The sequence below is a fragment of the Monodelphis domestica genome, chromosome X (assembly GCF_027887165.1).
Source record: "Monodelphis domestica isolate mMonDom1 chromosome X, mMonDom1.pri, whole genome shotgun sequence".
Lineage (NCBI taxonomy): Eukaryota > Metazoa > Chordata > Mammalia > Didelphimorphia > Didelphidae > Monodelphis > Monodelphis domestica.
In genome coordinates this window covers 33,652,166-33,674,164 of record NC_077235.1, presented here as the reverse complement: position 1 = coordinate 33,674,164, position 21,999 = coordinate 33,652,166, and positions in this window count along the sequence as shown.

Below are 21,999 nucleotides of genomic sequence, written 5' to 3'. Positions count from 1 at the left end.
TTATTAACCAAATTCTGTTGAAAAGGAAGTCATTCCTTGGGATTCCCAAGGACAAAGAAAATGCAAAAAGCAGCAGACTGGATGGTATCTGTGACCTAGATCCCAGATACAGGAATTAATACAGCATCTGAAAAACAAATTCTCACACTATTCATTTATGGCTGATGGATTTTAGGAACAACACATTTGAGCCAGAGAGTGGTCAGAGAATGCTGAACAGAATAGTGAAGGGTCTTGAGATCATGACATATGAGGATCATTTAAAAGAAGAATATTTAGCCTAGAGCAGAGAAAGCTCAAGGTGGGTGGGCATAATCATAGCTGCCTTTAAGGATTTGGAAGGTTTCCTTTGGAAGAGAGAATAGACTTGCTCTGTTTGGCCTCAGTCAGCAGAACAGGGAAGAATAGGTAGAAGTTTCGATGTAAATTTAGGTTCAATGTAAGGGGAAACTTTGCAACAATGAGCATTATTTTACAGTGAACTAGGCTGCCTCAAGCAGTAATGGCTTCTCTTTAACCAAAAGTCTACTAGTAAAGGCTAAATGACCCCTTGTTGGGAATGAAGTAGAGGGATTCAGAGTCTGGTACAGTCTGGTACATTTCTTGCTTTCATTTTTCCTTTCTAAAATGAGGGAGGTGGAATAAACAAACTCTAAGATCCCCTACAGCTCAGTCATTCTGTGTTTCTCTGAGCAATATCCTTCTGCAATTTCCTCTTGTTTACCTTTTAGCTGTAGAGTTTACCTTTGTGCACCCAATGTTAGTAAGGAAAACTCTTCCTATCTAGCATACTCTATTTCAGCACCAAGGACAGGACTTGTTTAAACAAAAAAACTCGGCTCCTATTGGCTACATAGTTGACTTATGACTAAACCACAGAATCCCAGAATTGTCAGAGCTCCAGGAACCCTTGGGCCATCTATCCAGCCCCCTCATTTTATGATCATAGATTCATACAAATTTGAGCTAGAAGGGAACTTAGAGGCTACCAAGTCCAACTCCTTCATTTTATAGATAAGGTAAGGAGACAGCAGAGTACAGCTAAAAAAGAAAGCACTGGTGGAAAATGTGGATTCACATCCTGTCCCTAACACTTACTTAACGTCTGTGTGGCCTTGAGAAAATTGCTTCCCCTCTCTGGATTTCAATTTTAACCTCTGTATTTTGAATGGACTGGGTTAGATGCCCCTTCTAGCTTTAAGCTATGACTAAAAACACACATAGCATTAGCCCCACTTCCCTCTAAGACTCCCCCAACTACTGAGCTCAATGCAAATGTTAACCTTAGCATGGCAGCAGCAGAAATATGGGGCCCTATTCAGGGATGCTGCTGGAGTAAACTAGGGGCTATGCCTCTTGGCACCTCTACCTTGTTTGCAGAAGGCATCCCTGAGTTTTCCCAGTCCATCAGACCCTGATGTCTGGACTCAGAGGAATGTGCTTTGATGCTGCTGTACAGGTGGAGCTGGGCACTGCAGTGACTGTGTAGCAGGCTTGAGTTATTGCACAGGCCGAGTCATTAGAGATCAGGAAATTGGAAGCTATTTATTCCTTTGCCAGGCAAAGCATGGGCCTAGGAAGGATGCAGGCTGTGGCTCAAATGGGTAAGGATTGGTTAGCTGCCCAGACTTGCAGCCTTGACCCAAAGGGGTGAGTTATTAGCCACATAAATGGACTGGCCCAGAATCATAATATTTTAGTGTGAAGGGGGGTCTCAGAGGTCATTGAATCCAGGCTCCCCATTTCACAGATAACAAAACTGAGGCACATAGAGATTAAATGATGTCTCCCAGGTCACATAGGGAATCAGTGACAAAGCCAAAACTGAAATGAAAGTCATATGACTTCCAGGCCAAAATTCTCTGGGTATGGGGAAAACAAAACAACGCTACCATCTCCCTTATAGAGAGGCTAGTTCAGTTCCTGACCAACTCCTGAGGGAAAGAGGAGAGTAGGATACCTGATTGGAGTAGGGGACAAACCTGGAAAGATAACTTGGTTGCTTCCAGGTCCAATTTAGACCATTATTGCCCAGTTAGTTTAGATCTGGGATCTGGAGAGTGGCAGCCCCAGATTTGGTCTGACCTTTCTGGAGTCCTTGAACCTTGGGCCAGCCCAGTCTTCTGGCATCATTTCACATGAGATTAAAATTACCAAGCCTGTTCCCTAAGCCACTCCTACACTCTGGAGGCTGGCCCAGAGCTGAATCAGCCTCAGGATAGGCAAATGGTATGGGTTATTTGCCAAGCTGGATGTTTTTCCGTATCAAAATAGAAAGTGTCAATGCAATAAAAACCTTTAGAAACTGTTTTAACCCACAGTGAAGAGGCTTGTAATAATGGAATCTTTAGTGAATATCCAACTTCCGATACTGTCCTCAACCAAGACCTTCTCATGGACCAAGGAAGGGCCCTTGGATTCAAGACCACCAGCGTTACTGCTTTTGAACTTCTTGGACCTCTTCATCATACCTTCCTCCCCCAAAAAATTTCCTGGGGAAATATTAGCACACTGCCAAATTGAATCTGCCTGGTACTCCTATCTCTTCAGTACCCTCTGACCTTTTAATTGGACCCTCTGACCGAAGATAGGACCATGGGCTCCAGGCCTCTATTTAAGGAGAGGGCTCAGCATCTTCTTCTCCTCATTTCCTACCAGCTACATTGCTTTTCGAACTTCTTTGCAACCCAGTATCCCCTTCCCCTTATATTCATTAGTTTCCTTTTGTGTGTTGTCTTCCCTAGTAGATTTTAAGCTCCTTGAGAGCATGGACTGTCTTTGTTTTTATATCTATTTATATCCTTTGCAATTAGTGCAGTGCCTAGTACATAGTAGGTGCTTAATAAATGTTTATCAACTACTGACTGAGAAGGGTATGCTAGTGGAACACAAGCCCTGACAGGTCCCAAGCAAGCCAGAGGTACTTTATATATGGATCCAAGGATGGACTGTATATGTGTTGTCCATAGGTCATATCCAGGTCATTTTGGAGAGCTGCATCACAGTCATGGCAGGGTGAGAGTAGGGTACAGGGTAGGAGATCATAGCAGCTCTTGCATAGCATCTACTAAGTCATGAGGAGTCTTGACCCAAATCATTGGCAAAAGGAGTGCTTATACTGAAAGGTCAGAGTAGATATCATAAATTGGTGAGTCCACAAGCTCTGCGAACCCTCTCAAAAGGGTTCATAAACTAATGTCTGTGGTGGTGTTCCTTATTCTCAATTTGAAGGAATAAGAAATGCTAGGTTCAGAGAAGAGAAGGCTTAGGTGGGTATGTATTAACTGCTTTCTAGTATTTGAAGAGTTTACACATGGGGGAAAAAACTCATGTATATTTGGCTTAGCCATAGAGGGCAGAATGAGGAATGATGAGGGGGAAGTTGCAGAAAGAACTTGGTAAGTTCTATAGCTCTTAAAACAGGATTGAATTAGGGGGCAGTTGAGTGATTCAGTGGATAGAGAACCAGGCCTGGAGACTGGAGGTCTTGAGTTCAAATGTGACTTCAGAAACTTCCTAGCTGTGTGACCCTGGGCAAGTCACTTAACTCCCATAATTCTGAGATGGAAGGTAAGAGTTTTTTTTAAGTGGAATGGGCTACCCTGGGAGGGTAGAGAGTTTATCCTTGCTGTAAGTCTTTAAGTAAAAGTTGGATGACCACTTGTAAGGAATTTTGTAGAATGGATTATTGGTCAGGTGCAACTTGGACTAGGTGGGCTCAGAGGTCTCTTTCAGCTCTGACACACTGTGTTTTTGTAATTGCTCACATTTATATGTTGCTTTCCAGTTTATGAAGCTTCTTGTTCATAATAACCTAGTATAGTAGGTAGTACCATATGGCAGCTATAAAAACAGAATACCATCTTAGGCTGTGTTCAGAAACAGAATGTCCAAAATGAGTGAAGCAATGGGCCCATCCTCTCCTCAGACCACAGCTGGAGTAATGTATTCATTGTAGGCACTACATTTTAGAAGGGACCTTGAAAATTTGCCATGTAAACCAGAGAGGGTCACTGCCTATGATGGCCCTGGAGGACTGGTTAAAGAAACTGGGGTAGTTTACCATAGAGAAGAGAAGACTTGGGGGCAAGGTGGAATTGATAGCTGTATTTGCAAGGCTGTATATAGAATATATAATAGACTTGTTCTACTTGTCGCCAGGGGGAAGAACTAGGAGTATCAGATGTCCTGTATGGCTGAGGGTCAGGTATTATATCTATTTTATAGTTGGGGAAATTGAGGCCCAGAGAGATTGTGTCTTTCCCGTGATCGTACAGCCATTGTTAGGATAGGATTTGAAACCACTTCTCTCTTGATTCCAAGCTGGACACTCTTTCCAGTACATCATGGCTGCTTCCCAATGAATAGAACTTAGATTTGTTAGGAGAAGGATTAGACTTGTTTTGTTTGGCTCCAAAGGGCAGAACTAGGAGAAATGGGGATGAGGGAGGGGGAAGATGAAGAAAGGCAGATTTTGTTTTGGAAAATTTGCCTAATAACTGGAGCTGCCTGAAGGTAGAACTGACATCTGGGGGAAGGAATGAGCTTCCCAGCACTGGAAGTCTTTGGGCAAATCTGGCTACTCATTTGTCAGGAGAGATTCTTCTTTAGAGGCAGATGGGACTAGATAGCCTCTGAGGTCTCTCCTAACCCAGAGTGGCTGTGATTCTGGTTCCATGATTTATCACTACATCATGGTGTTGCACCTTTAGAAAACCAAAATCCTTTTAGTATTTACCTTTATGCAGCAACACATCAACATTGACTCTCATCCCTGGACCTCCTGTATAATGGGACTGGGGCCCAGGGCTTAAGCAGGTGGGGGGGGCAGGGAAGGAAGAGCTGCATTTTTGTTTTCCCTTTAACTTGTTGGCAAAACACACCAAGGTAATAGGATGATTGCTACAGCCTTCAGCGGCTGTTCCAGAGGCAATTACCAGGGCTCAATAATGCACAGATCAAATCCTGTTCCTGAGGATTAAGTGCCTTCTCATCAAGCCACGTGGAAGTCAATTAGCTAAGGGTGTGCTCAGGGCAGCTGTTTCCAGGTGCTATCTCCATTGCCAGGCTTGACTTTCTTTAAGGGCCCAATAGCACTCCCAGAGAACCAGGGGTTGGGTAGGATGGTCTTTTGGACAGGGGTGAATGAGGGAGTTGGGGAAACATTTTGTCCAGTTAAATCTTTCCTTACTCTATGCTGGCCCAGAAAATGTAGCTGGCTCTGTCTTAGTGAGTCGCAGGTTATCTAGAGAATGAAGAGAGTGAATTAGACTTCCTCAATCTTCTATTATTGGGGTTAGCTAGGAAACGTAGTAGATAGATCCCCAGACCTGGAATTGGGAGGACCTGTATTCAAATTTGGCTTCAGACATTTCCTAGCTGTGTGACCCTGGGCAAGTCTCTTGACCTAGATTTACTAGCCCTTGACACTCTTTGGTCTTAGAATTGATACTAAGACAAATGGTAAGGGTTATAAAAATTATTATTGGAAGCATGCAGTCCCCATCCCCCAATTCTATTCAACCACTATTTATTTATGTTTTTAGGGAAATTTTTATTTAATTAATTAATTACCTTAGAATATTTTTCCATGGTTACAAGATTCACGTTCTTTCCCTCTCCCTCCCCTCCCCTATAGCTGATGCACAATTCCACTGGGTTTTACATGTGTCATTGATCAAGAACTATTTCCATATTATTGACATTTGCACCAGGGTGATCATTTAGAGTCTCCATCACCAATTATATCCCCTCAACACAAGTGACCAGGCAGTTGTTTTTCTGTGTTTCTGCTCCCACAGTTCTTTCTCTGGATTTGGAGAGCATTTTTTCTCATAAGTCTCTCAGAATTTTCCTGGGTCATTGCATTACTGCTAGTAGAAAAGTCCATCACATTCGATTGTGCCACAGTGTGTCCGTCTCTGTGTACAATGTTCTCCTGGTTCTGTTCCTCTCACTCTGCATCAATTCCTGGAGGTCTTTCCAATTCACATGGAATTCCTCCAGTTCATTATTCCTTTGAGCACAATAGTATTCCATCACCAACAGATACCACAATTTTTTGGGAAAATTTTATTTAATTAGTCAATTTATAACATTATTCCTTGGTTACAAGACTCATGTTCTTTCCCTTCCCTCCCCCACCTCTTCCCATAACCAAAGTGCAATTCCACTATGTTTTACACATGTCCTTGATCAAAACCCATTTTCATGTTGTTGATGTTTGCACTGGGTGATTGCTTAGAGCCTCCATCCCCAATCATATCCCCATCGAACCATGTGATCAAGCAATTGTTTTTCTTCTCTGTTTCTACTCCCACAGATCTTCCTCTGGATGTGGATAGTGTTCTTTCTCTTAAATCCCCCCAGGTTGTTCAGGATCACTGAATTGCCACTAATGGAGAAGTCCATTACATTCAATTGTGCCACAGTGTGTCAGTCTCTGTGTACAATGTTCTCCTGGCTCTGCTCCTTTCACTCTGCATCACTTCCTGGAGGTTGTTCCAGTCTCCATGGAATTCCTCCACTTTATTATTGCTTTGAGCACAATAGTATTCCATCACCAACATATACCACAATTTGTTCAGCTATTCCCCAATCAGAGGGCATCCCCTCATTTTCCAATTTTTGGCCACCACAAAGAGCGCAGCAATGAATATTCTTGTACAGGTCTTTTTCCTTATGATCTCTTTGAGGTAGAAACCCATCATTGCTATGGCTGGATCAAAGAGCAGACAGTATTTTAGCACCCTTTGGGCATAGATCCAAATTACCATCCAGAATGGTCGACCAATATTTATGAAGGGTGAACTAAGGGGGACAGAAATGAAACCATCCCTACTCTCAAGGAGTGTGCATTCTACTTGGGTGAAATGACTAGTACCCCAAGAAGTAAATATAAAATAAAGCCCTGGAAATTTTGATTGGAGAAGAAAGGACTAAAATCAGCAAAGACTTCTAGTAGGTCATGGCACTTGTGCTGAAGCTTGAATGTAATGAGGGGTATCAAGAGGCAGAGGTGAGGAAGCACATTATAGGGAGGGGGAGGACACCCCTTGCAAAAGTATAGATGTGAGAGGGAAAACTTCAAATATGGAGGGGAACAGCAAGTAGGCTAGGCTAAAAAGGAATATGGGATTAGCCTGGAAAGGGATCCTGGAATCACATGAGGAACAGAAGTCTGTTTTCTGTTTGCCCCTTGTCTTCCCTGGGGGTAGAGCAATTTCTACTGATTCAGACTCAGTGGGATGCATTTATTAACTGCCAAGGCCATTTGACAGAACCCCTTTTTGTGATACATTTTGAGCTCTTTCTATCCACTGAGCTCATTATCTCCTCAGTTTTTTCATCATAATGGCTGATGTTTTTCACAAGACTTTTGACACTTCTTGATGTTCTATTTGATACTGTGGACATTTATTAAGCACCTTCCATTTGCAAAGCCCAGGGCTTGGCTGGTTCCAGGGAGATGTAAATAAAAATATAATACAAGCTTTGCTTTCAAAGATTTGGAGATGGGGAAAAGTGTCCATACCAAGTATCGTGGTATAAGGCAGTACAAAAACTGTAGAGGAGAGGTTCTGGGGCTGTGCTGTGTATGTGTGATCAAAGGAGGCTTCAGGGGAAAAGTTGCACATGAAGGATCTTGGGCATAAAAACGGACATGGGAAGGATTCTTTTCGGAGCATGAGAATTGGGTTTAGAATGGGGAACCAAGAGCAGTCTAGTTCCTTTGGAAAGTGTGGGTGGAGAGATATGCTATAAAATAAAGCTGGAAAAGGTAGGTTGGAGCCACATAATGGAAAGTTTGGATTCCATATCCAGAATGTTATTATATATTATATATTAGAGAAGTGACAAGAATAGAATTAGCCAGATTACTGGGGTTGGAGAAAGGAGAGATTGGAAGCAGGAAGGCCATGTAGGAGACAATTTGAACAGTGTAAGTGGCAAATGCCGAGGTCCCGAACTACGGTGATCATTTTTAGTGGGGCCTCGAAGAAGAAACCTGTAATACTTTGTGCAGCTGAGTGAACAGTGTCATGGCACTGGAATGGACTAAGATCTGCAGAGGATTTTAGGAATAACCTAGTCTAAATCTCTCATCTAGCAGACACAAAAGCTGTACTGCATCTCCTCCAAATAGTCTTCCAGTCTTGACTTGAGCACCAACAATGAGAAGGAACCTACCCTCCCCCCAAACAGTCCATTCCACTTCGGGGTGGGTAGCTTTGTTTCTTTCCATCAAATCTCAATATGCCTCTGCATAGAGCAATGGGTACAGGTCTGCCCTCTGGGTCCAAGCAGAAGAAATATCTCTCCTTCACATAACAGCCCATTCAAAAGCTAGAAGGTGCCTAGCAGGTTCCTTTTAGTTAGATCTACTTTTCATAAGGCTGAGCATTACTAGTCCTCCAACTGATCCTCATATGGCATGATCTTCTCACTAGCCTAGAAGGCTCTTCAGCTTATCTGTGCTCTTGCTCAAAAGTCATACCTAGAACTGAGCACTGTATTTCTTTCTCTTTTTTGCCTTTTCATATTTTATTTATTATTCATTTATTCTTGCCAATTACATGTAATAACAGATTTCCATACAAGTTTTACTAAGTTATATGATCAAACTTATCTCCACCCTTCCCATTCCTTCCCCCTCCAGGTGCTGGTAGAGCATTCCATCTGGGTTATACGTTCACTATCATGCAAAATATATTTTGATATTGATCATTTTTGTAAGTGAATAATCTTATAAAACCAAAAATCCCAAACCATAAACCCAAATAAACAACTGAAAAATCATTCGCTTTGATCTGCGTTCTGACTCCAACTGTTCTTTCTCTGGAGGTGGAGAGCATCCTCTGTCTTAAGTCCCTCAGAATTGTCCTGCATTCTTGTATTGCCAACAATAGCTAAGTCTATCACAGTTGATCATTCCACAATATTGCTGTTACTGTGAACACAACATTTCTGATGTGGTCAGACTGGGGTGGAGTATACTAGGGCTAGCATCTCCTTTGTCCTGAACACTATGGCGATATTAATTCTGGAGACCTAAAAACCATTTTCAGGCTGCCATACCACAGTGTTGAGTCATAATGAACTTGAGGTTCACTATACCTCCCAGGTTTTTTCCACATGAGCCCTACCTCTTTCATCCTGCAAGGTATCATTGATTTTTTTAACCCCCTCACCTTCTGTCTTAGAATCAATACTCTGTATTGGTTCTAAGGCATAAGAGTGGTAAGGGCTGGGCAATGGGGGTTAAGTGACTTGCCCAGGGTCACACAGCTGGGAAGTATCTGAGGTTAGATTTGAACCCAGGACCTCCCATCTCTGGGCCTGGCTCTCAATCCACTAAGCCACCCAGCTTCCCCCTATAATTGATTTTTTAAATGTAAGATTTTCATATTATCCTCATTATATTTCATTTTTTGTTAGATTTGGATTTAATATGACCTGTTTAAGACTTTTTTGATCTTGGCTTATGCCATGCAAAAGGTATTTAATTCTACCAAATTTATATCACCTACAGTTTTAGTAAGCATGATCCCTATGCCTTTAAGTCATGGAGCAAAGAGACAGGGCCAAAGATCATTGGCAATCTCTTTTTCACTCAACTGCTCTCACTTTCTCTTGCTCTTTCTGTTGATTTTGATTGAGTGGTCACTATTCTTTGGAGTGATTGAATTACTTAACTAATTCAACATTTATAAGATTGAACTGTATTCTTTCCCCACCATCTTTCCACCTTGCCCACAAGAACATCACTAGAAACTATGCCAATTTTTTAAAGAATAAAATCTAAGATTGGAAAAATAGAATGGGGTAAATTATTGCACATAAAAGAGGTACGGAAGAGCTTTTACAAGGGAGGGGGAGAGGATCAGAAAAGGGAGTGGAGCTAATAGAAAAGAGGGCAAATTGAGGGAGGCAGAGGTCAGAAATTAAACAGGAACTAGGATGGAGAGTAATACATACTAATCATAGTGGTGCAAAAATATTTTACAGGACTCTAATAAAGGTCTCATTTCTCAAGTACATAGAGAAATGAGTTGACTGTATAAGAATACAAGTCATTCCTCAATTGATAAATGGTCAAAGGATATGAACAAGCATTTCTCAGACAAAGTAATTAAAGCTCTCTCTAGTCATGCAAATTGCTCTAAATCACTATTAATTAGAGAAATGCAAATTAAAACAACTCTGAGGTGCCATCCCATACCAATCAGATCAGCTATTACAACAGAAAAGGAAAATGATAAAACTTGGTGGCAAAGTGGGAAACTTGAGACACTGTTTGGGGAGTTGGGAACTGATTCAGTGACTCTGGAGAGCAATTTGGACCTGTATCCAAAGGGCTAAAAAACAGTTGCTTGACTGTTTGACTTTGATCAAGTCAAGCTTGATTGCTTGACTCAGCAATACCATTACTAGATTTGTATCCTAAAGAGATAAAAACAAAAGGGGGGAGGACCTATACGTGCAAAAATATTTAAAGTAGCTCTTTTTGGGGATGGCAAAGAATTGGAAAGTGAGGAGATGCCCATCAATTGGGGAATGACTAAGTAATAGTATATAATAATAATGGAATATTATTGAGCCATAAAAAAATAACGAGTAGGAGGAGCTCAGGAAAAACTGGAAAGACACATACTGAAGCAGAGTGAAATAAGCAGAACCAAAGAACATTGTACACAGTGACAGCAATATTGTACAATGAACAAATATGAATAACTCAGCTATTATTAGCAATACAATGATCCAAAACAAAGATCCCAGGGGATTAATAATAAAAAATTGCCATCTGCTTTCAGAAAAAGAACTGATGGAGTTGGAATGCAGACCAAAACAAAGTTTTTTCACTTTCTTTCTTAATTTTTTATTGTTCGAGTTGCCTTCCACAAAAGGATCAGTATGGGAAAATGTTTTACATGATTGCACATGTAAAATCTATGTGAGATTATTTAACATCTTAATGAGGGTGGGATGAGGAGGGAGGGAGGGAAAGAATTTGAGACTTTCCTTTGAAAAATGTTGGAAATTGTTTTTACATGTAATTGGGGCAAAAAATTAAATTTAATTAAAAAAGAAAAAATCTAAGGCACCCTGTATCCGCAGAGCTCCCCTGATTTTGCCTGTCTAGTAATCTGAAAAAAAAGGAAGAAGTCAGTGTGGCAAGACTTATTCTTGAAGATCTCATGTGAACTCTCCCTAGTGTTCACCACTTCTCTTTCTAAATGCTCACAAACTATCTCTTTAATAATAACTTAAATTAGAATTTTGCCAGAAATTGAAGTCAAGATTACTGGCCTAGAATTTAAAGAATCCATTCTCTTTCCTCTTTTCAAAATCAAAAGTATGACCATCTCTAGTTCTTGTGGCTCATTCTCCTTTGAAGACAATGGCTTCTCAATCACTTTCACTAGTTCTTCAGGACTGGTCTGGTGACCTGAACTCATTGAAAACAATTAGATGTTTTCTTTTCATCTCCTGGCTTATCTTGGATTTCAACTCACTATTATTTTTTATTCTATTCACTTTAATTTGAACATCATTATCCTTGGAGAAAATAAAAGAAAAATAAGTTGAGCAGTTTTATCTTGTCTCTGTAGGTCTTTGACATCATCCCATCCCTTTGATCAATGGTCCCTTGAGCTCCCTTTAGCCCAGACATAACTTTAAAAACTCAACAGAAACAAACACTCCACACTCTTTTTAGTATTCATCATAAGCGTTAGCTCATTCTGAACTTTAGTGGTCTTGACATTTTTCTTACAGGATGGTGTGACTCTTTGATATTCATCCTTAGCTCCTTGCCTTCTCATCCATCTTTTGCAAATGTCTAATTTGAATTGGTCGATGAGTTCCCTGTGCATCCACATCAGTCTCTTTAGACAGCTCTCCCCTTTCCTTATTAAAATCATTTGTGCTTGTGTTGCCAGAGTTTCATTCTTGACAACTTTCTATCTCTCTTAGGCCAACTTCCTCTATGGTGCTTGAGACTAAGATCCTGATTGCCCTTTTTCTGAAACCTTTGAAACTTGAACTTCAGATGATAGTAGAATGTCCTCTCCTCTGTTACAAAGTTCTAGAAGATTTTCCTCTTCTTCCTAAAATCCCAAATATTTCTAACTTTAGCAATCAGTTCCTCCTTAGTGGCCAGAAGCACAACCAGAATAGGCATCCCCCCCCCCTTGTTGTTGCTCTTTTATTCCATTCTTCCCTTTTCTTCATAAGGAACGGTCAGCATCTTAATAAGTTCTCATTTCACCAAGCAATCATCTTTCACTGGTGAACTGGATGAGTGGTTTCTCCCCAGGTTCAACATGGAAAGAACAAACTGTAGCTTCCCAGTTTGCCTGTCTTAGGGCCAATCACCATAATTAAACTCTGCTCTATTTGGGTCCCCAGCAGGACCAGTGGCTGCTGGGTACCATTGGCAGCTTTCCCCAATCCCCAGTTCTGACTAATGTCCTAGCTATGTAGCTACCATAGGCTCACTACATAACCTGGACTGCTGGAATTCCTGGAAGATGACTCATTGCTGGTAAAGACTCAGTGATGCCTCTATTGGTTGTCATTTAGTGCAATAAACTATTATTGCCCCCAGCCTTTGCCTTCCCATTTAATTCAACAAATTAAATTAATTACATTAAAGAAACATTTATTAAGCATCTCTATGTGCCAGGCAATGTGCTAGGCACTGAGAGTCCAAAGTGGAGGGGGGAGATAAAACAGTCCCTGTTCTAGAGGAGGTTACATGGTACTGGAATGGCAGGCCAATGACTTAATAGAGCAGTCAGTTTTTCTCTTGAGGGTTGAGCCATTGGAAGGCAATGGAGCAGGGAGCTCTGGTGGGATTGCAGCTACTTGTTTTGGTGAAATCACTCTGTTGGTGGGAAGAAGCCAGAGAATACTTGCTACAGCTGCTCTCGGCTATTTATCACAGCCTCAATGGGAACTTAGTCCTTAGAAATTAGCTTTACTCCCTGCTCCTGCAGTCCCTCAGTGTTTTCTAGGCCTCCCATCCTTTGTTATTCATTATTCTCATCATTCTTTCCTCCATCTTGGCCTCTCTTCTAACCAGTCTCTCTCTTTTCGTTGATTTCTGCTCCCTTTGGAGTAGTCACATAATCATAACAGTGTAAATATATGTTTGTCGTACATTCGAGACGCAAAGGGTTTCATGCCCACGAGTCCATTCAATAAGCTCTGAGCTCTGGTGAGGGAAATGGAAGGTTCTCTCAGTGCCAGAATTGGGAATTCCTTCTGCTGGGCTGGGGAGGCTGTATTCCCATCAATAGAATTGTACTGTGCAAAGGGCAGCCCCCATTGTACTCCCCTGTGATGGCTGTGCTAGATTAGGTCCCAGGAAAGGAGTGCCACAGCAGTAGCATTTTGAGACGGGCCTGTGGTCTGGGTTCAGGCAGGCTCTCTAAGGCTCAGGGGAGGAGGCATTTCCTGAGATGTTAGAAGCCTGGCGCAAAGCTCCATTTTCTCAGCCCTAGTTCTAGATGGACGGCGCCTCTCTCTATGGCATACTCATTCTCTTTCCTTTCTGGCCTGATTTGAGCACTGAATATATGGGACAGGCTAGGGGACAATCAAGGGCAGTTGCCTGGTCCTGTTTCTCTTTTGACCATACATTTTCCTCTCCGGCTGCCTGCAATTCTGGCATATACTAAGATCATCTAACTGTCTATCTACATTCAGTCCAACTCCACCCAAAGACCAGCTCAGCATCTTAGCACCCCAGCCCCAAATGTGGAGGTCAGCTGATGCATTGGATCCTATGACCTCCAAGGTCCCTTACTGCCCTAGAATCCAACAGTTCTGTAGTCACCTTAAAAGCTTGATTTTTCTCCATCTCCTCCAAATTCTTTTTCATATACATTATGCTGACTTATTCATGTTCATGCTGCACCTCACTGCTAGTGGAATATAAGCTCCTTGAGTCAGTCAAGGACTGTACCATTTTGGCCTTTGTCTTTCCGACACTGAGTAAATGCTTGTTGAATATCGTTGAATTGGCTCTAATTGACTGGATTGTAAACTCCTTAAAGTCAGGAACTGTCTTATTCATGGTTCTTCACAAACCAGCACTAGTGCCTCTCCCAATCAATGTTTCATTAACTAGCAGCCCACATTTCAAAGGGGATCCAAGGTTTATGAAAGGTTTAAGCCAGCCAACCAGCCAACAGACACTTATTAAATGCTTACATGTGCTATGCACTGTGCTCAGAGTTGATACAAAGAAAGAGAAAATGCAGTACCTGCTCCAGAGTGGTTCATATTCTAATAGGGAAGACAACATATGAATAACCATGTACATACAACATCTATACAGTATAAAATGAGGCACCTGGGTGGCTTAGTGGATAGAGCACCAGGCCTGGAGATATGAGGTCTTTGGTTCCAATCTGGCCTCAAACACTTCCTAGCTGTGTGACTTTGGGCAAGTCACTTCATCCCCATTGCCTAGCCTTTACTGATCTTATGTCTTAGAGCCAGTACTAGGACACAAAGTAAGGGTTTTAAAAATAATGGAAATCTCAGAGGGAAGACTCTAACAGTGGGACTAAGCCACAACAATCTTGACCAAGCACCATTCTTTCCTTTCAACGAAGGAAGAAACAGAAGCTTAAAGGCAGTTACTTAGCCACAGGCATATTCCTAGCAGAGATCTGGTCCTTTTGAGAACATTCACTCCACAGGCTTTCATTACAACTCTAGGGGCAGCTGGGTGGCTCATGGGATAGAGTGGCAGTCCTGGAGATGGGAGGTCCAGAGTTGAAATCTGGCCCCAGACCCTTCCCCAGACCCTGGACAAGTCACTTCACCCCCATTGCCTAGCCCTTACCACTCATCTGCCTTGGAACCAGCACATAGGATTGATTCTAAGACAGAAGGTAAGGGTTTACAAAAGCAACTCTACAGGTCCTAAGAGTCAGAGCCATTCTACTGAGAGGCCATTTCTCATGCTCTTACTACTGAGGTTCCTTCTTCCATCCCTAACAGGTGTTTTTGGCAGAGTTTATTCTCCATAGCTCTTTCTAATATCTGAATGCAATGGAGATGTTTGTGTAGCCAAGAAATGCCTCTATGTGACATTAGCCCATCATTAGATATCACATTAGGATTTTGTGGTTCACAAAGCCCTTCCGCCATAGCATCCTTAGGAAGTAAGGAACTCAACTGTTTCCATGATAAAGAGGAGGGAATTGAACCTCAGTGTGATGCTCCTTAGTAGTTCCCCCAATGCAACAGCCAGCAAATGTCTGAGCCCAGATCTGAACCATATCTAAGGCCAGTTCTCTGTTTACTAAATTACATGTGTGTCTTTACTTGATAATACTTTGGGTTGTATTTTCTACTTTGTTCTCTTGGTGTTTAAAATTCATTTCATTGATTGGTTTTTACTAGCACATCTGGTAGTTTAACATCTCTGAATACATTGTGAGTGAGTTCTAATTCTAATCTCCTCTGTGGGTCTATTGAAAGGACATTCCAAGGTGGCCAAGCTGCTGAACAGTCAGAAGTAGTCATTTTTGTATCTGGAAAAAGTACCACAAAGCATTTCCAGGGAAAGTGGTATGTATGAGGCACACCCTCATTTGGTGACACTGCTGCAAAACCTCTGCCGGGGAGGAAGGCCTAAGCCTTTCTGTTTCAGTTCATTTGAGCTAAAGCTAAAGAGCAGCAAGTACTATCAGCACCCTCTAAACTCACTTGTCCACCTTTTCAATTTGATACCTGGGGTAGATCCCTAGTTAGAGCTCTGTTATCTGGCCACAACTCACCACATGCATCTCTGGCTTCTATAAGCCTTCTGTCCTCCAGCAGCAGTGACTACAAAGGACCTTGGAACTGGTCTTTGCCAGGGCTAGAATACTTTTGAAAGAATTGCCCTTAAACAGAGAGCTGTCCCAAACAGGGAAGGGGTCCTAGGGTCTGGAAAAATGAAATTTGAGGACTCATTTCCCTCGTATCATCAAGGGGAATCTTAGTTATAGACTTGAAGTTTAAGTGTCAGGGACCTTGGGAGAAGGGGAATATTATTTGTAGTGGATAAGTAAGGGGGGAAATTGGGCATAGTGTGGCACATACACGCAGAGGAAGGCAAGGTAGGTTTCCATGGGCTAAAACTGTGCAGAGGGAATCCAGTCAAAAGGGATGAAGGGCTCTAAATAACAAAATTCTTATGACACAGTTCTCATGAGAAAAACATGGAGGCATCTAAAGCCAAGCTTCTTAACTTCAGATCTATGGACCCCTAGGGAGTCTGTAGATAGATTTCAGGGAATCCATGAACTTGGATGGGAAACAAATTACATCTTTATTTCAACATAATTGGTTTCCTTTATAATCTTCTGTATTTGTATGCATTTAGAAACACAGTTCTGGAAAGGGGTCCACAGGCTTCACCAGTCTGCCACAGGGGGCCATGATACACAAAAATTTCAAGAACTGCCAGTTAAAAATACTGAGGTGGTTGTACAGAGAACTCATTAACCAGTTCAGATTTAAATTATTCATATAGAGAATACCAAAGCAAGGGTAGGTCCATCCATTAGATAAATACAAAAGAGTGAGATTGTCTTATAAGAATATCTAATGGGGGCAGCTGGGTAGCTCAGTGGATTGAGAGCCAGGCCTAGAGACAGGAGGTCCAGGGTTCAAATCTGACCTCAGGGACACTTCCCAGCTGTGTGACCCTGGGCAAGTCACTTAACCCTCATTGCCTAACCCTTACCACCCTTCTGCCTTGGAATCAATACACAATATTGATTCCAAGATGGAAGGTGAGGGTTTTTAAAAAAAAATAAAGAATGATATTTTATGATGGTAGACTATTAATATCAAGAATATGCAAAATACAACAAGACAGGCATCTTTTAAAAACTATATTGTAGGGAAATGACTACTAAGGGCCAGTTGGGCTTCATCAAAATGGGTCTTATCAATTCAAACTGCTTTTTTTTAACAGGGTGCCTTAACTGATGGATCAAGGGAACTCTCTAGTTGTAATATACCTGGATTTTAGTAAGGCATTTGACAAAGTCTCTCCTGACATCCTCGGGCACAAGATGGACAGATGGTTAAACCAACACCACAATTAGGTAAGTGATTTTGGAACTAATTGAATGACCAGATCAAAAGGATCACAATAAATAGTTCAATATCAACTTGAAAAGAAAGTCTCTAGTAGAGTACCCTAGGGATTTTTGCTTGGCCCTACGCTTTTTAATATTTTTATCAGTAATTTGGATAAGTCCATAGTTGTCAGGTTGATCAGATTTCTGGATGACACCAAGCTGGAAAGGATGGCTAACACATTGGATAATGGAGTCAGTATCCAAAAGGTTCTTGACAGGCAGTAGAGGATTGGGTTGAATCTAAGAAGATGAAATTCCATAGCAATAAATGTAAAGTCTGATGCTTGGGGACAAAAATATCAGCTTTACAGCTATAAGATGGAAGTAATCACTAACACACTGGATGACACAGAATTTTTAAAAGTCTCCACAGGATTGTATGCTGAGCAATGTCCAATAAAATGAAATTTATTAGATTAGGGATAAATGGAAAGCGTCTTTGGGAAATTGTCTAGTGCTTTTGATAATCCCAAGCTTCTCCCAGAAACAAAAGCCATATTTTTTAATGTCATCATTCTTCTGATGATGCTTTGTGTCTATGAGTCCTGGAACATTTGATTTTCCAAAGGATTGAAGTTGAGGGTCACCCAAAGAGAAATAGAAAGGCCCATGGTAGGCATGAGCAGGCTATAATGCATACGAAGGGAGAAGTAGTGCAAAACATGGCATCAGAGACATGTTTGATCAGAAACAAAGAGGGATTGGTCATGTATTAAGTGTGAAAGGTAACTAGTGGATAACCCGTGGGCTCCATTTGGGTCCCTTCAGTGTCAAAATGATATAAGGAGGAACAGTTAGGTGGCTGAATAGATAGAACTCCTGGATTGGATTCAGGAGGACCTGAGTTCAAATATGACCTCAGATTTTCCTAGCTATGTGGCCCTGTGCAAGTCACTTAACCCAGTTTGCTTAGCTCCTGCTCTTCTGCCTTAGAGTTGTTACTAAGATAGAAAGTAGAAGTTTAAAAAAATGACAGTAAAGAACCTAGGCACCTAGTCCATTGGGTAGACTCCATGGAAGAGATTTAAGGAGAGATGTGTTGACAGATGTTTAAGAACCAGCCCTCCGAGGGGAGGTGGGGAGGGACAGGGAAGTGTACTCTCAATTTTCTCCATCTATTTCCCAAGTCTAGGCAACCAACCCAACAATAAATCAAACCCCAAGTTTTAGTGTTTACTGATTCCTGAAGCAGAAATACTCACACTGAAATTTAACCATTGGCTCTCAAGAGCTGGTATAAGCTGGCTCCTGCATGACCATGGATTGAATTTAAGGGTGGCCATGGGCAGTACAGCATGGGCTGTAATTTGTACCGCTGGAAGCAGTATCCACATCAGTAACATCAAAACCCCATTAAAATAGTGAGAAGAAATGTCTACTCCAGGGCCAATCAGAGGGGTTATCCAGGAAAGCCCCCTTCACAACCCTTAGTAGCTCAAATGGGACCTCCAGTTTATCAGATGAGGCTCACCATTAGCTTGTACATTGCTCCTGCAGCAATAAATGTAGTTGGCACCAGCTCCTTTCCTTAGAGAGGTGTATATGTGTGTTGGGGGTGGGGTGGGACTCTGAGTACAAAATGTTGCATTTGTGGTTGCTAGGTGGAATGGTTTTGTTTGGCTTTTCTTTGTTACTAGCAAAGGCTCAAGATGTGCAGTTATTTGTTACAAAAGGTGTCTGTGTGTAATTGGGTTGTGGTACATCTGGAAATGAATGTGAGGTAAATATAAAACAAATCAATAAAACAGGGATTTAAATAAAATAATGTATTTATTTAGGAAAAGGCTAGAAAAGCAAAAACCTATCTGGGCTAGAAAGGAAAAAATGAGTCACCACTTTATTTCTGCTGCTACTCTCTGTTGCTTTCATTTTCTTTACTGGTATTGTGCCTTAGAGCCTCAACAGTTTAGAGTCAACTAGGCCTTTTGGGACCCCTGAGAACCCCTAAGTGAAGGCTTGTACTTTGATTCAAAGTTCTGCTGCATAAGTAGAAAAAATGGGGCCAGGTAGTGATTTTTTAAAAAATTAAAATTTTTTTCCAAGGTTAAATGATTCTTGTTGTCTCCTTCCCCTCTTCCCTCCCCCCTCCCATAGTTGACAAGCAATTCCACTAGGTTATACATATATTACCACTCAAATCCTATTTCCATATTATTCATTTTTGTAATAGGGTAATCTTTTAAAGCCAAAACCCCAAATCACATACCCTTATAAACAAATGATAAATCATATGTTTTCTTCTGGGTTTCTGTTCCCACAGTTCTTTTTCTGAATGTGGATAGCATTCTTTTTCATAAGTCCCTCAGAATTTTCCCGGATCCTTGCATTGCTTTTTTAGTAAAGTCTATCCCATTTGATTCCCCTACAATGTTTCGGTTACTGTGTACGATGTTCTCCTGGTTCTGCTCATTTCATTCTGCATCAGTTCATGGAGATCTTTCCAGTTCACATGGAATTCCTCCAGTTCATTTAGAAATCAAACAGTTCATCACTCCTTATAGCACAATAGTGTTCCATCAGCATCCTATACCACAATTTGTTCAGCCATTCCCCAATTGAGGGACACTCTCTCATTTTCCAAATTTTTTGCCACCAGGTAGCGATTTGAGAAAGAACTGGAAGCTATAGTGAACAACAAGTCCAATATTGTGACATGGCATTCAAACAAGCTAATGCCATCTTAAGGGGAGGGATTAGCCATGCGATTTCTCTGGTATAGGATACTCCAAAATGAGGACGCTCCCTCTGCCAATGCCAGTAAGGAACTTCACTGCAACTTGTAGCTATAGAGAGTTCACAGCATTGAGCAGGTCCCACTAAACTGTAAAAGCTTCAAGGCTGGAATGAATGGATGTCTTCTGTCCCAGGCTCAGCCCCACTTATTTGAAAAGACTCCAAATTATTATCGACACCAGGTTGCTCACAAGGGGTGTATATGTGTGTGAATATTTTGGCTATAGCATCTCAAAGATTATCTACTAGATTTTAAAGAATAGTTGTAATCTGCATGGTTGATTACACACTAGAGCTCTGAAGCATTCAAGTGGTATCCCAAACAAAGGGGGGGGCTAGAAACCTCGGTTTTCCTGATACCATGGACAGTACTCTTTGTCCACCACTGTCCTAATTGTCTTGCTACTAGCTCTTTTTAATTCTAGTGACTGATCTGGGGATAACTGCCTCCCTCCTTCCTAGGCTTTGTTTGGGAGAATTGGAGGTATGGACAAAGAATACTATCAAAGAGTCTTGAGGCAGCTTGGTGACTCAATGGATGGAGAGCCACACCTAGAGATGAGAGGTTCTGGATTTGAATCTGGCCTTAGACACTTCCTATTTGTGTGACCCTGGGCAAGTCACTTAACCATTACTGTCTTGCCTTTATTGTTCTTTTGCTTTGGAACCAATATGCATTATTTATTATAAGAAGGAAAGTAAGGGGTTAAAAAGAGTCTTTGTACCCTCTGTTCCATGTGTGGACCAAGAGGAGCCCCAGATGTATTCTTTCTGCCTATAGCTCCGCCCTACACAACCCAAGTGGCTGATGCAGCACAGGCTTAGAAAGCAAAGCCCTGCCTTGGGAGCTGAACAATTATTGCCTATCTCTCTCTCTTTTTTTAAACCCTTACCTTCCGTCTTGGAGTCAATATTGTGTATTGGCTCCAAGGCAGAAGAGTGGTAAGGGCTAGGCAATGGGGGTCAAGTGACTTGCCCAGGGTCATACAGCTGGGAAGTGTCTGAGGCCACATTTGAACCCAGGACCTCCCGTCTCTAGGGCTGGCTCTCAATCCACTGAGCTTGCCCCCCTGCCTATCTCTCTTGGCTTCTGTCAAATGTAGGGGATGTGTCAGACTAAACTATCACTGGCCAGGAGAGAAACTTCTAGAAGACAAGGCTGCTATTATTTCTCTTTTGTGCCCTCCCTCCCTTTGCCTGTCAGAATCCCTGGCTTCCTTTGAAACACAGCTCTGATGCCAGCATCCATCCAAGGCTTCTTGAGTCCCCCTTCAATTGTTACTGGTCTGCCTCTCCAGAAATGACTTATATAACTTTGCATCCATCCATCTGTATCCAGGATGTGGAATACCCACCCCCTTGTGAGCAGGCTCTAGTTCATTATTGTTTTTATAGCCATCACAGCACAGCCTAGTAGCCATTGATAAATGAGGCAACTTGAGGATGCGGTAGGTAGAATGCTGGACTTAGAGTGAGAAAGACCTGCGTTCAAATCCAGCCTCAGATACATTCTAGAGTTGTAATCCTGATCATGTCAATAAAAATTCTGTTTGATTCAGATTTCTCACCTCTAAAATAAAGGTAATAATATCACAATAACAACCAGTGTTACTGTGAAGATGGGGCAGCTAAGTGGCTCAGTGAATAGAAAGCCAGGCCTGGAGACAGGAGATCCCAGGTTCAAATCTGGCCTCACATAACTTCCCAGCTCTGTGACCCTGGGCAAATCACTTAACCATAATTGCTCAGCCATTAACACTCTTTTGCCTTGGAGCCAATACTTAGCATTGATTCTAAGACAGAAGATAAGGATTTATATATATAATTAGATCATAGGTGTAAAGTGCTTTGCAAACTTTACATGCTAGTTATTAATTACTATTACAGGTTACTACATGCATGTAAACATACATGCAAGTTATTAATATTATCAGAACATGCTTATTGAATTGCATTTCTACTGATCCATTCACTTGCTACATGACCACAGTTAAATCCACTTTCCCCTCTTGTCCTCCATCTCATTTCTCTATCAGGTTGAGCCAGAGTGGTCACTCTTGTTCTCTAGAGTTGCGTCTTACTCACATGTTCTGAGTTTTAGGATAGAAAG